Below are 12312 nucleotides of genomic sequence, written 5' to 3'. Positions count from 1 at the left end.
TTTCCCCGCGAAATCTCGAACATTATGTGACCTGCAATCGTGGATTGAAAATAACACTAACCTTAGTTCAGCAGGTCAACAGGTACAGGCTGTTCCAATCATCCCCCTACAGCCAGCCGTTCAACAGGTAATGTTAGCCACCCCACAGGGAGTGCAGGTAATTGATTAAGCCCCTGCATAACTAAACAGCTATGACTTGGCTTCTGTGAGTAGTAAGGAGAATTGACAGTGTCCGATTAAAAATCCCTCATTACTGCTCCGCTGAAGTAAATTTCCGAAAATAAACATAACGTTGCATCAGGATAACATATCACCTGCAAACGTGCAAAATTTCGAGAAGAAACACTACCCCCAAATGGCACTTTATCGAGCCGCCTTATAGTATTATGATATGGATGTAATATCTTATCACCTCTTCCGTAACAAAGCTACAAGAAGTTGTCGAAAGACCATTTATGAATCCAAATTGACAGTCACTGGAGGTAAGAATATCCCTGTATCTCACAAGAATAATATAATCAAGTACCTTACCAATAATACTGCCAAGGGCAATGTCCCGGTAATTTTCAGACTGATTTACTGATTTCCTGGCATTTTTTTGGATCGCGATAGCGGTAGACCTAGAAAGGTTACTGGGCAAAAACTATGGTACACCATGGAGGTCAGCAAGAAGGACAGATGAACGTGCAGCATACGAGTGGCATCAATGGAGTGATCAGATGAAACATTCCTTCCCTTGTTCAGAATTGAATTGAAGAGTCAATTTAAAGCACCACGATAGTTGCCTCATTAAGTTAGTTTAGGATGTTGTAATTACATCTTCCATGTTTGTTAAGGGCCCTCATGTTTTGATCGAAAACTCGCTGATTATCCACGCAGTCATTTACATCGACAATGCGATTTAAAAACCACATATTTATGGGGTTATTTTGAGTTGTTCTATACCTGATGATACACACAACGCCGGTACACGTAGATCTGCATGAAGTGAATCAATAATTGCGAGTACGTGTTGCATTGCCGGCATTGCGCAAAGGCATGATCACTTCACATAAGTACTTTACTTAATCATAAAAGCTACTTTAAATAATTTCAATTTTTTTTGTCTAGTTTATAATGATGATGTTGATAAACTCATCGATGGTCTAATTGGCCAATTTGCCATCGCCAGATGGCTCACAACGCGCTTTGTTCTCCCACCTTTATAAACCCCTTGCTTCACCAGAAACTTCATTCGAAACTTCGACTTCAAGATATCTCCAGACCTCGTACAGACAAACAGGTAAGTCCATGTTATTTGTCAATTTGATTTATTTACTCCGGGGGATCAAGCAACAACTTCTCCGAGGGTTGTCACCTCTCCGAGCCAAGGCTAACAATATCACCGATAGCTTAAGATATAGACCATTTTGGACTGTATATCGTATATCAGTCCCCTGGTTGTCTTGAGGCTATGCAGAACAAATAGAAACAGGCATTCTTTTTGGCTCACACCGATGGTTTACTTTGTTGGCCGTTTCCATGAAAATGTCAAACGCCAATCCGGCGCCGGCTCTCGTCGTTTTTGACAGATTTGGGATGATTGAAACAATACACATACCTTGTTGTATTTGCATGACAAAGCCAGTGTACACATAACACCGAGCAATCGGGAAACATCATACCCCAATTGCATACCAATAACACGGAAGCATGCATGCATTTATCATGCATTATGGCTGACGGATGTCGGCTGGCGTTAGAAAAAGGAACTAGATATAGTTGGACCAATAGTAAATGTATGTGAACGAACACCTTTAAATTTTAGACTACTGTTGCATCTCAGTCTTCAGTATTTAAAAGAAAGCAAATTGCGCTTCCCGGATCAGACAACATGTATCTCAGTGTTTTGTAGTTAAGACGCCGAAAACAGAGTTTCAAACTCCACATGAAAACCAGAACGCAGCTCTCTTGGTGTCCTGGCATAGCCTCGCCACGATGAGAAAACTGTGAGTTAAATACAGTCCATCTAAGGCTCCAATCTAGAGTTTGGCTTCAATCTAAAGCTGGATTCACTCGCGACGAAGTTGTCGGTGGGTTGGCAAGTACGGAATTCTCTTTTTATCTCTTTTTCACAAACTCGCATAACCAGATGGTTTCAATACACTCCGTTCTCGATAATGACGTGGGATTGAAAGAATGCAGGGACAAGGTACATGGGACTGAGATGAAAGCGATGTAGAGAACCGGAGGACTTACGTTTGGATCTGACTTTTTTGCAATTTTATCAAAGTTACGCAACAATTTGTAAATTAAAGACGCAGTGATCAATCTGTAAATTTATGACGCATCAATTAGTGCATGCCAGCTTCGAAGTTGTAGATAGGGAGTTTTCGCAAATCCCCCGAAACGCCAGCGCGAACGATTATTCCATTGTTTGACCTCCTGATCATGATATCGAACAATGGGACAGGCGTTCGCGTTGGCGTTTCGGTGATTTGCGAAAACTCACTGACGCCGTTATGAGTGATTTGGACTATCATAATACTAGAGGGTGATTTTGTGGGGTCGATTTGAGTGCCTAGTTTGGTTGCAACCTTTCTTTACTTTGTAATGCCGGTGTGTACATTCGCTGTACATAATTTACATTGTGCATGGTTGGTGGTGTGAACGGAAAAATAGTCCCTCGATCCCAGCCCCTCACCAACGCCTGTGACCTGACCCGTGAAATACATTCAAAATTTTTCATTTTTCTTTCCTTGCAGAATTTTCGCAAACATGGCACGAGTTGCATGCATGATACTTCTGCTGGTGGTAGCGGTGATGTGTGTTACGGGAGATCGACATGGGGGAAAGGGCAAAGGTCTATTACACCACTGTCACGACGCCCATTGTTGCTTACACCATCCTAGCGCCCATAACTGCTGCCCTGCCCATGACCACCATTGTTGCCATCACCACCCTAATCATGCAAACTGCTAGCACGGTCTTTTGAGAGGTTGATAAACCACGATGTGACATGGAGTAATCCACAGAAACCTGACGCACCGGAATCGACTACACGGAAATGGACTCTATTTCTCTTTTACTGTCGTTGCTTATTAAATGTTCGTATCGATACGAGTAAAAATTAAATCGCAAATGCTGGCAATAACTATGAAAATTAACTTTGTTTGATATTATTTCACTATCACCAGAATTACTCGGCTGGCGGCCATTTTGGTACATTTCCATGTACATCGCTCCCTCGGGTCTCACTAGCCAGTGCAGTGGACACATCCGGGCGTTGGTGACGTCAGACTTGCCCTTGACATGGGATGTAAGCCATGTCCCGGATTGATTCAGACACCAAATTACTGACATTGATAACAAGAACCTACACATTTTTTTGTAGGGAAGGTCTCCATGGCTTATTCAAGGCAACTAATTGGTTTTTTTACCAATAGGGAGCGCCACCTTTTGACACCACCTGGCTCGATCCCACAAACGGTCGAAAACCACACCAAAATTTCCCTACTATAGGGCCTAAGGAACAGGCTCATATACTATGTAAAGGAGATTATGCTAAAAGTGTACCCGATCACAGCTTTTTTTACTAGTATGGGCCAGAACACGAACCAAGGAAATTCGCCCTCGATCTCGCCCCAGAGCTTTGAGGTATGTTCGCGTATAAGGCCCAACCGGATTGGTGACTTTGTCCGAAGTCACAGAAGATGGCATCATAAAATCACCAAAGCATCCCCTGTACATTGAACTAAGATCATGACGTTGAGAAAATAGTATTTTGAACAAGACAGACCCATTCAGATTCAAGGAAACGGCATGCGTCTGGGGCACTTACTGTGAGATCTCAACCAATCTCCTAGCCTTGCAATAAGTAACGATTCCTCAGTGCTACTAGTACCCTGTACCAGCGTTTTCTTACTCGGAGGCAAATGGCAATCCTCTCATTGGGAGATTGTCCTTCAACACTACCCACCAAAGGTCATGTGCGCCACAAAGACAGGATCTGTCCAAACAGCTGTGAAAGAAAATTGAAGATTCGTCGTTTCCAAAATACAGATACCTTCACAGTGTGCGTCCATTTTCCAATCAGATCGAGTGTTTTCTCTCTGCCACTACCGTTGCAGCATGTCATCACAGGCGCGAGAAAACGATCGATCAGACCCCAATCGACGAGGATAAAACTCGCCACTTTGTACCCCCACCCCTCCCCCCCAACCACCACCAAAAAAGCCGGCCGTTTCCATGGAGATGAGTCGGTCTTCGTGTTCCAAATACTACTTACTTTAACGCCAGGATCTCATTTTTCATGTTCAGAGGATGCTTTAGCGATTTTATTAGGCCATCTTGTGTGAGCTAAGGACCGGTTCACTACCCTAAGATTTTGCCTAGTTTAACGTGCCCCTTGTGGGCCTAGAATTGGACTTGGAAAAATTTAGAGGAAAACCATTTAACTGTGAACTTCCTGTATATATTAAAGGGACAATATAGGCAGCAGCTAGGCAGGCAAGATAAAGTTACACAAAGCCGCCTACAGGGGTCTCTCACATTTCACAGTAGGTCGAAATGATTCACGCTTGTACGAGTGATGTATTTAGTGCTTAAGTCTGACATGGCCAAGGGCCCTTACTGTGTATACTTGTTACTTCAATATGGCTGCATTAGCCCCTGTTCTCCTTCCTATAGTCCACCTTTAAGCCTAGCGGTGATATCCGGAAATGTTCAATGCTGTGTATACTTTACAAAACCTGGCCGATCATTAACAGGGGAAAATACTTTCGTTGAGGCGTTTAGAATTGTGTCAGACGACAGTAACTGGCGTCAATTGAACACTCAGTCTGAAAGTAAAGATTATGTAAAGGAAACCGGTACAACTAAAGCCCGAGTACACTTTTGGCCTCTGTGTGCAGCAATGCGTACCGTCCGCTGTTTTCGACAACTGTTGGGGATGTACCCAGGCTGTTGTACGACTTTGCCTTATAATTTAGAAATACCGCGATGCTTAGGTCTGGCAATTAAAAGATGATATATATAAATGTATGCGTATAGATATAGTATGTTTATTCGTACTCAACAGAGACTGAGTACAATCAATACATGAAATGGTGCATGGTGTGGAAGTGCAGTGCTGTGACAAATTTTACAAAATATTGATAAAGAAAGGGAAGCGACTATTTGGCAAGCCCGGCTCACCAAACAGCGCCTTTTTTCTGCCCTAGATGGAGAGCCGAACTCATGCATATTCAACCATCCAGGAGCTCATTATCATTCGTGGCAACACGGTAAGCAACACTGGAGTTACAGTGAAACGCCTTAAATGCACACTAATGCATTTAACATGCTTATCAGTCAAACCATGTTTATGACTTTTTTTGTAAATCCATACAGTCATGTACATGTACATGCTTCTTCATGGATTATTGACCAAAACCCGAGTTTAGTAACAGAAATTGAATCGAGAGCGGGAAGTCGGCCATTGTTAAATATGCGCATATAAATTCGAATATGACGTCACTGCTCTCTGATTGGCCAACATGTTGTAACCTCTCCGGCTCGCCAAAGAGGGTAGTATTTTTGCCCTGTTTGGCAAGCCCGGTATATTCCATAGTGGTGTAAACTTCCTTCTCCTGACCAGATCTATTCTTGACACTCTATGCCCTGAACTTGCCGATCAGTTTGCTGTTTTTTTCCACGAGAAATCTTGAAGATTCGGTCTGGTTTTGGAGATGACGATTCTACAAACCCTGTTGGTGTACCGACCTTCACTGGCAGTGAACTGACGCAATTCTCCAGTATTTCAACGGCCGAAGTGACCCGTATTCTAAAACGTCTGATATCAACCACCTGTGAGCTTGACCCTTTGCCGACATCTCTGCTAAAAGACTTTGAAACTGACTTTGCACCATTTCTTGCAAAGCTGACGAACGCTTCGTTGCAATCGGGTGTGGTGCCAACTTGCTTCAAAAAAGACCTTGTGATTCCTTTGCTTAAAAAGCCATCACTTGACTGTGACATTCCGAGCAATTACCGCCCAGTCTCTAACATATCTTTCGTGTCGAAGGTAGTCGAGAACTTAGTCGTGGCGGAGCAGCTTATCGCACACGTCAACTGAAGCGGCATTTACCCACGGGTGCAATCTGCCTACAGAAAGGGGCACAGCTCTGAAACTGCTTTGTTGCACGTGGTTAACGACCTGCTTATGGCACTCGAGCAAGGCAAGGAGGTTGTGCTGATGCTCCTCGACCTCTCGGCCGCCTTCGACACCATTGATCAGGACATACTGCTGTCTAGGTTGCGAAACCGTTTTGGGATCACCGCGGTGGTCCCATATACAGTGTGTATACACTGCGTGGAGGAAACGTGTGCGTAGGGTTCTGGGTATTTCACCCTCAACCCACAATTACCTTGTCCCCGCTGTCCTTGATGATTATGACATCATGATAACCCTTGAAAGACGTCTCATCAACTTCATACATAATTCCACAAAATCTTCAAATAAATTTCTCAAGTTATGCACACAGATGGTACTTGCGGGCAGCAGATCGTCTGTGGGCAGATCTCTGACTTTCATAAGTAAATAATGAATAATAATAAAAGTGCATAGCGCACTACGTTTCAGTGAAACCTTGAAGCTGTCCACCGAACCAGCACACCTGATATGTGGGGGCAGATCGTTCCACAAAGGGGAGCGGCGACTGAGTACGCCCTAGCACCGTAGAACTGTGTTTTGTAACGAGGAGGAACGATCAGCCCCCATTGACGAGGAACGTAAAGGTCGTGCTGGCTGGTGGGCAACCAAAAAGGTCGCAAAGGTATTTTGGTGCAAGTCCATTAAAACATTTCTATGCTAAGAGCAGAAATTTGAAAACACATTTTTGTTTGACTGGCAGCCAGTGGAGCATCTTTAAAACCAGGGTGATGTGGTCATACTTCCTGACACGCACAACAAGCCTAGCAGCTGAGTTTTGGATTAATTGTAGTCTGTTGATGTACGCGTCAGGAGGCGGAACAGCAAGCTGTTACAATAGTCCAGCCGAGATGTTATATAAGCATGGACTAGCTGTTCGGTTGACTGTTGGTCGAGTAGGTGACGAATACTACCGATTCGCCAGATAGCAAAAGAAGCTGCCTTACAGACATTGTTAACATTGTCTCTCATTGACAGCGTCAGTCAAGACTAAAGCCAAGGTCCTTTACAGATGGTTTTGACTGGACTGGTGTTTCCCCGATATTGACAATGAGTGGTGAGCCAAATTCAGCATTGGGCTGCCGTAAAGGGACGTACTAAAACTCTTGAATAGAGCATATCTCACCACAGTAGAGGCATATTGAAACTGCGCTAATAATACATTTGTAGGTTTGTACATGTCAGATATTGTTGTTTCAATTCTTTCTTCCTCTATATTTGGCCCTATAGGAATCCCGAGATGTATTTCATGTAAACTAGGGGTCATGTCACGCGGACCACAAAGTCTTCTACATTCCTTGTGCCAAAAACTAGCAGTTTAGATTTTCCAGCATTGAACTTGATCTTTTACTCTTTAGAATAGTCATCCAAGATTTGAGCAGTTGTCGCAGAGCCCAAAGCGACAGAGCAATAATGATAACGTCGTCGGCATACGCAAATGCTCCAGCGAAATAATGGCCTACATGGCACCCTACTTTTGAACTCTACAGCTTCTCGAGAAGTTCCCCTATGTATAGGTTGAAAAGAATCGGAGACAACACTCCCCCCTGTATGACTCCATTTGAAACAGTAAATGAGGGGAAGGTGTAATCTTCCCACCTAATATTCACTCTCTGGGTGGTACACAAAGTCGCTGAAAACGTGAAATAAGGGGCACAATCCCTTGCGCTGCAATATCCTGAATAACTTGATAAAGTTGACACAATCGAATGCCTTGGATGCGTCCACCATTAACAGAATACACTGGGGAATCAATATTGATGTAATATCTTATCACCTCTTCCGTAACAAAGCTACAAGAAGTTGTCGAAAGACCATTTATGAATCCAAATTGACAGTCACTGGAGGTAAGAATATCCCTGTATCTCACAAGAATGATATAATAAATACCTTACCAATAATACTGCCAAGGGCAATGTCCCGGTAATTTTCAGACTGATTTACTGATTTCCTGGCATTTTTTGAGATCGAGATAGCGGTAGACCTAGAAAGGTCACTGGGCAAAAACAATGGTACACCATGGAGGTCAGCAAGAAGGACAGATGAACGTGCAGCAAACGAGTGGCATTAATGGAATGATCAGATGAAACATTCCTTCCCTTGTTCAGAATTGAATTGAAGAGTCAATTTAAAGCACCACGATAGTTGCCTCATTAAGTTAGTTTAGGACGTTGTAATTACACCTTCCAAGGTTTGATAAGGGCCCTCCTGTTTTAATCGAAAACTCGCTGATTATCCACGCAGTCATTTACATCGACAGTCCAGATGACATTGAAGATCACGCGTTCGTTAAAAATTTGAAATTTGTAATTGATAAATATCTGATCTGTATGAAGTGAATCAACAATTGCGAGTACGTGTTGCATTGCCGGCATTGGGCCAAGGCGTGAACACTTCACATAAGTACTTAACTTATCATCCTAAAAGCTACTTTAAATAATTACAATTGGCTTTGTCTGGTTTATAATGATGATGTTGATAAACTCATCGATGGTCTAATTGGCCAATTTGCCATCGCCAGATGGCTCACAACGCGCTTTGTTCTCCCGCCTTTATAAACCCCTTGCTTCACCAGAAACTTCATTCGAAACTTCGACTTCAAGATATCTCCAGACCTCGTACAGACAAACAGGTAAGTCCATGTTAATTGTCGATTTGATTTATTTACCCCGGGGATCCAGCAACAACTTCTCCGAGGGTTGTCACCTCTCCGAGCCAAGGCTAAGAATATCACCGATCGTTTCAAACTGCGCATGAAAACCAGAACACATCTCTCTTGGTGTCCTGGCATAGCCTCGCCACGATGAGAAAACTGTGAGTTAAATACAGTCCATCTAAGGCTCCAATCTAGAGGTTGGCTTCAATCTAAAGCTGGATTCACTCGCGACGAAGTTGTCGGTGGGTTAGCAACCATCGGAGAAAGTGTCTGCGATTCTCTTGGGTTTTTTAGCATCTCGTGTAATCAACAGCAAGACTTGATAAAACTAAGAATTTTTAACTTGAGAAATTCTAGAAAATTTGTCTTTTTCAAAATGATGGCAAATCTTTTCCTGAACTCAGATAGTCGGGGTTTTTATATCATACCAAAGATAAACTTAAGCGCTGCAGTTCTATAGAGTTGAATCAGATAAGGGGCATTTTGTCGAAGTACGGAATTCTCTTTTTATCTCTTTTTTACATACTCGCATAACCAGAGGTTTTCAATACACTCCGTTCTCGATAATGAAATGCAGGGATGAGGTACATTGGTCTGAGATGAAAGCGATGTAGAGAACCGGAGGACTTACGTTTGGATCCGACTTTTTTGCAATTTTATCAAAGTTACGCAACAATTTGTAAATTAAAGACGCAGTGATCAATCTGTAAATTTATGACGCATCAATTAATGCATGCCAGCTTCGAAGTTGTAGATAGGGAGTTTTCGCAAATCCCCCGAAACGCCAGCGCGAACGATTATTCCATTGTTTGACCTCCTGATCATGATATCGAACAATGGGACAGGCGTTCGCGTTGGCGTTTCGGTGATTTGCGAAAACTCACTGACGCCGTTATGAGGGATTTGGACTATCATAATACTGGAGGGTGATTTTGTTGGGTCGATTTGGGTGCCTAGTTTGGTTGCAACCTTTCTTTACTTTTTAATCCCGGTGTGTACATTCGCTGTACATAATTTACATTGTGCATGGTTGGTGGTGTGAACGGAAAAATAGTCCCTCGATCCCAGCTCCTCACAAACGCCTGTGACCTGACCCGTGAAATACATTCAAAAATTTTCATTTTCTTTCCTTGCAGAATTTTCGCAAACATGGCGCGAGTTGCATGCATGATACTTCTGCTGGTGGTAGCGGTGATGTGTGTTACGGTACAAGCGAGTGAGGGCAACGGTCTATTACACCACTGTCACGACGCCCATTGTTGCGAACACCATCCTAACGCCGAGAACTGCTGCGCTGATGAGCATTGTTGCCATCACCATAACGCCCATAACTGCTGTGATGACCACCATTGTTGCCATCACCACCCTAATTATGCAAACTGCTAGCACGGTCTTTTGAGAGGTTGATAAACCACGATGTGACATGGAGCAATCCACAGAAACCTGACCTACCGGAATCGACTACACGGAAATGGACTCTATTTCTCTTTTACTCTCGTTGCTTATTAAATGTTCGTATCGATACGAGTAAAAATTAAATCGCAAATGCAGGCAATAACTATGAAAATTTACTTTCTTAGATATTATTTCATTATCACCAGAATTACTCGGCTTGCCGCCATTTTGGTACATTTTCTTGTACATCGGTCTCACTAGCCAGTGCGGTGGACCCATCCCCGGGCGTAGGTGTCGTCAGACTTGCCCCTGACATGGGATGTAAGCCATGTCCCGGATTGATCTAGACACCAAATTGCTGACATTGATAACAAGAACCTACACAGTTTTTTGTAGGGAAGGTCTCCATGGCTTATTCATGGCAACTAATTGGTTTTTTGACCAATAGGCAGCGCCACCGTTTGACACCACCTAGATCCCACAAACGGTCGAAAACCACACCTAAATTTCCCTACTATAGGGACTAAGGAGCAGGCTCATATACTATGTAAAGGAGATTATGCAAAAAGTGTACCCGATCACAGCTTCTTTTTACTAGTATGGGCCAGAACACGAACCAAGGAAATTCGCCCTCGATCTCGCCCCACGGCTTTGAGTAATGTTCGCGTATAAAGGCCGGTTTACACATGCAACTTTTTAGGAGAAACACATAGAAACTAAGAGAAACTTGACTGACAGGCTATGTAATTTGAACCATGAAACCTAAAAGTTTCTTCATGTTGCATGTGTGAACTGGTCAAGAAACATGAAGAAACATGATGAAACCCCTTTCTTGAAACCTTGTAAAACTAGGAGAAACATGAAGCAATTTACGAACATGCTCGTAAATGCGGGACAGGTTTCATCAAGTTTCTACAAGTGTCGATTAAATTTTAACTCTGTGGCCAATCAGACTGTGATAAAAAGTCATGTGATTTTTACTCCATATCCAAAATGGCAAAATGGCTAAAAGTGACAAGTCAAATGCATATGAGTGTTTCATAGTGTTTCAGTGTGTAAACGTCCAAGGTAAGGTTTCTCAATGTTTCATGTTTCTCAATGTTTCTCCATGTTTCATTGGAAAAAGTTGCATGTGTAAAGGGCCTTATGACCCAACCGGATTGGTGACTTTGTCCAAAGTCACAGAAGATGGCATCATAAAATCACCAAAGCATCCCCTGTACATTGAAACTAAGATCATGACGTTGAGAAAATAGTATTTTGAACAAGACAGACCCATTCAGATCCATGGAAGCGGCATGCGTCTGGGGCACTTACTGTGAGACCTCAACCAATCTCCTAGCCTTGCAATAAGTAACGGTTGCTCAGTGCTACTAGTACCCTGTACCAGCATTCTTTTACTCCGCAGCAAATGGCTATCCTCTCATTGGGAGATTGTCCTTCAACACTACCCACCAAAGGTCATGTGCGCCACAAAGACCGGATCTGTCAAAACAGCTGTGAAAAAAATTTGAAGATTCCTCGTTCCCAAAATACAGATGCCTTCATAGTGTGCGTCCATTCTCCAAGCAGATCGAGTGTTTTTTCTCTGCCACTACCGTTGCAGCTTGTCATCACAGGCGCGATTTCTTGCAAAACTGACGAACGCTTCGTGGCAATCGGGTGTGGTGCCAACTTGCTTCAAAATAGACCTTGTGATTCCTTTGCTTAAAAAGCCATCACTTGACTGTGACATTCCGAGCAATTACCGCCCAGTCTCTAACTTATCTTTCGTGTCGAAGGTAGTCGAGAAGGTCGTGGCGGAGCAGCTTATCGCACACGTCAACTCAAGCGGCCTTTACCCACGGATGCAATCTGCCTACAGAAAGGGGCACAGCACTGAAACTGCTTTGTTGCACGTGGTGAACGACCTACTTGTGGCACTCGAGCAAGGCAAGGAGGTTGTGCTGGTGCTCCTCGACCTCTCGGCCGCCTTCGACACCATTGATCAGGACATACTGCTGTCTAGGTTGCGAAACCGTTTTGGGATCACCGCGGTGGTCCCATATACAGTGTGTATACACTGCGTGGAGGAAAAGTGTGCGTAGGGTTC

The 12312-nt window shown here is 43.4% G+C and overlaps 2 long non-coding RNA genes across 2 annotated transcripts; both read left to right on the top strand.

Annotated features, from left to right (window-relative positions):
• Window positions 1-1229: 1229 nt before the first annotated feature.
• Window positions 1230-3142, top strand: LOC135492884 (uncharacterized). Its single transcript, XR_010448151.1, has 2 exons — window positions 1230-1282; window positions 2745-3142. It is a non-coding gene; the product is annotated as an uncharacterized LOC135492884 (long non-coding RNA).
• Window positions 3143-8676: 5534 nt separating this feature from the next.
• On the top strand, window positions 8677-10392 carry LOC135492751 (uncharacterized). The gene is made up of 2 exons (XR_010448113.1): window positions 8677-8801; window positions 9962-10392. It is a non-coding gene; the product is annotated as an uncharacterized LOC135492751 (long non-coding RNA).
• Window positions 10393-12312: the final 1920 nt, after the last annotated feature.

The sequence above is a fragment of the Lineus longissimus genome, chromosome 8 (assembly GCF_910592395.1).
Source record: "Lineus longissimus chromosome 8, tnLinLong1.2, whole genome shotgun sequence".
Lineage (NCBI taxonomy): Eukaryota > Metazoa > Nemertea > Pilidiophora > Heteronemertea > Lineidae > Lineus > Lineus longissimus.
The sequence above is the reverse complement of the archived record's forward strand: the minus strand, read 5'-3'. Positions and strand labels throughout refer to the sequence as shown.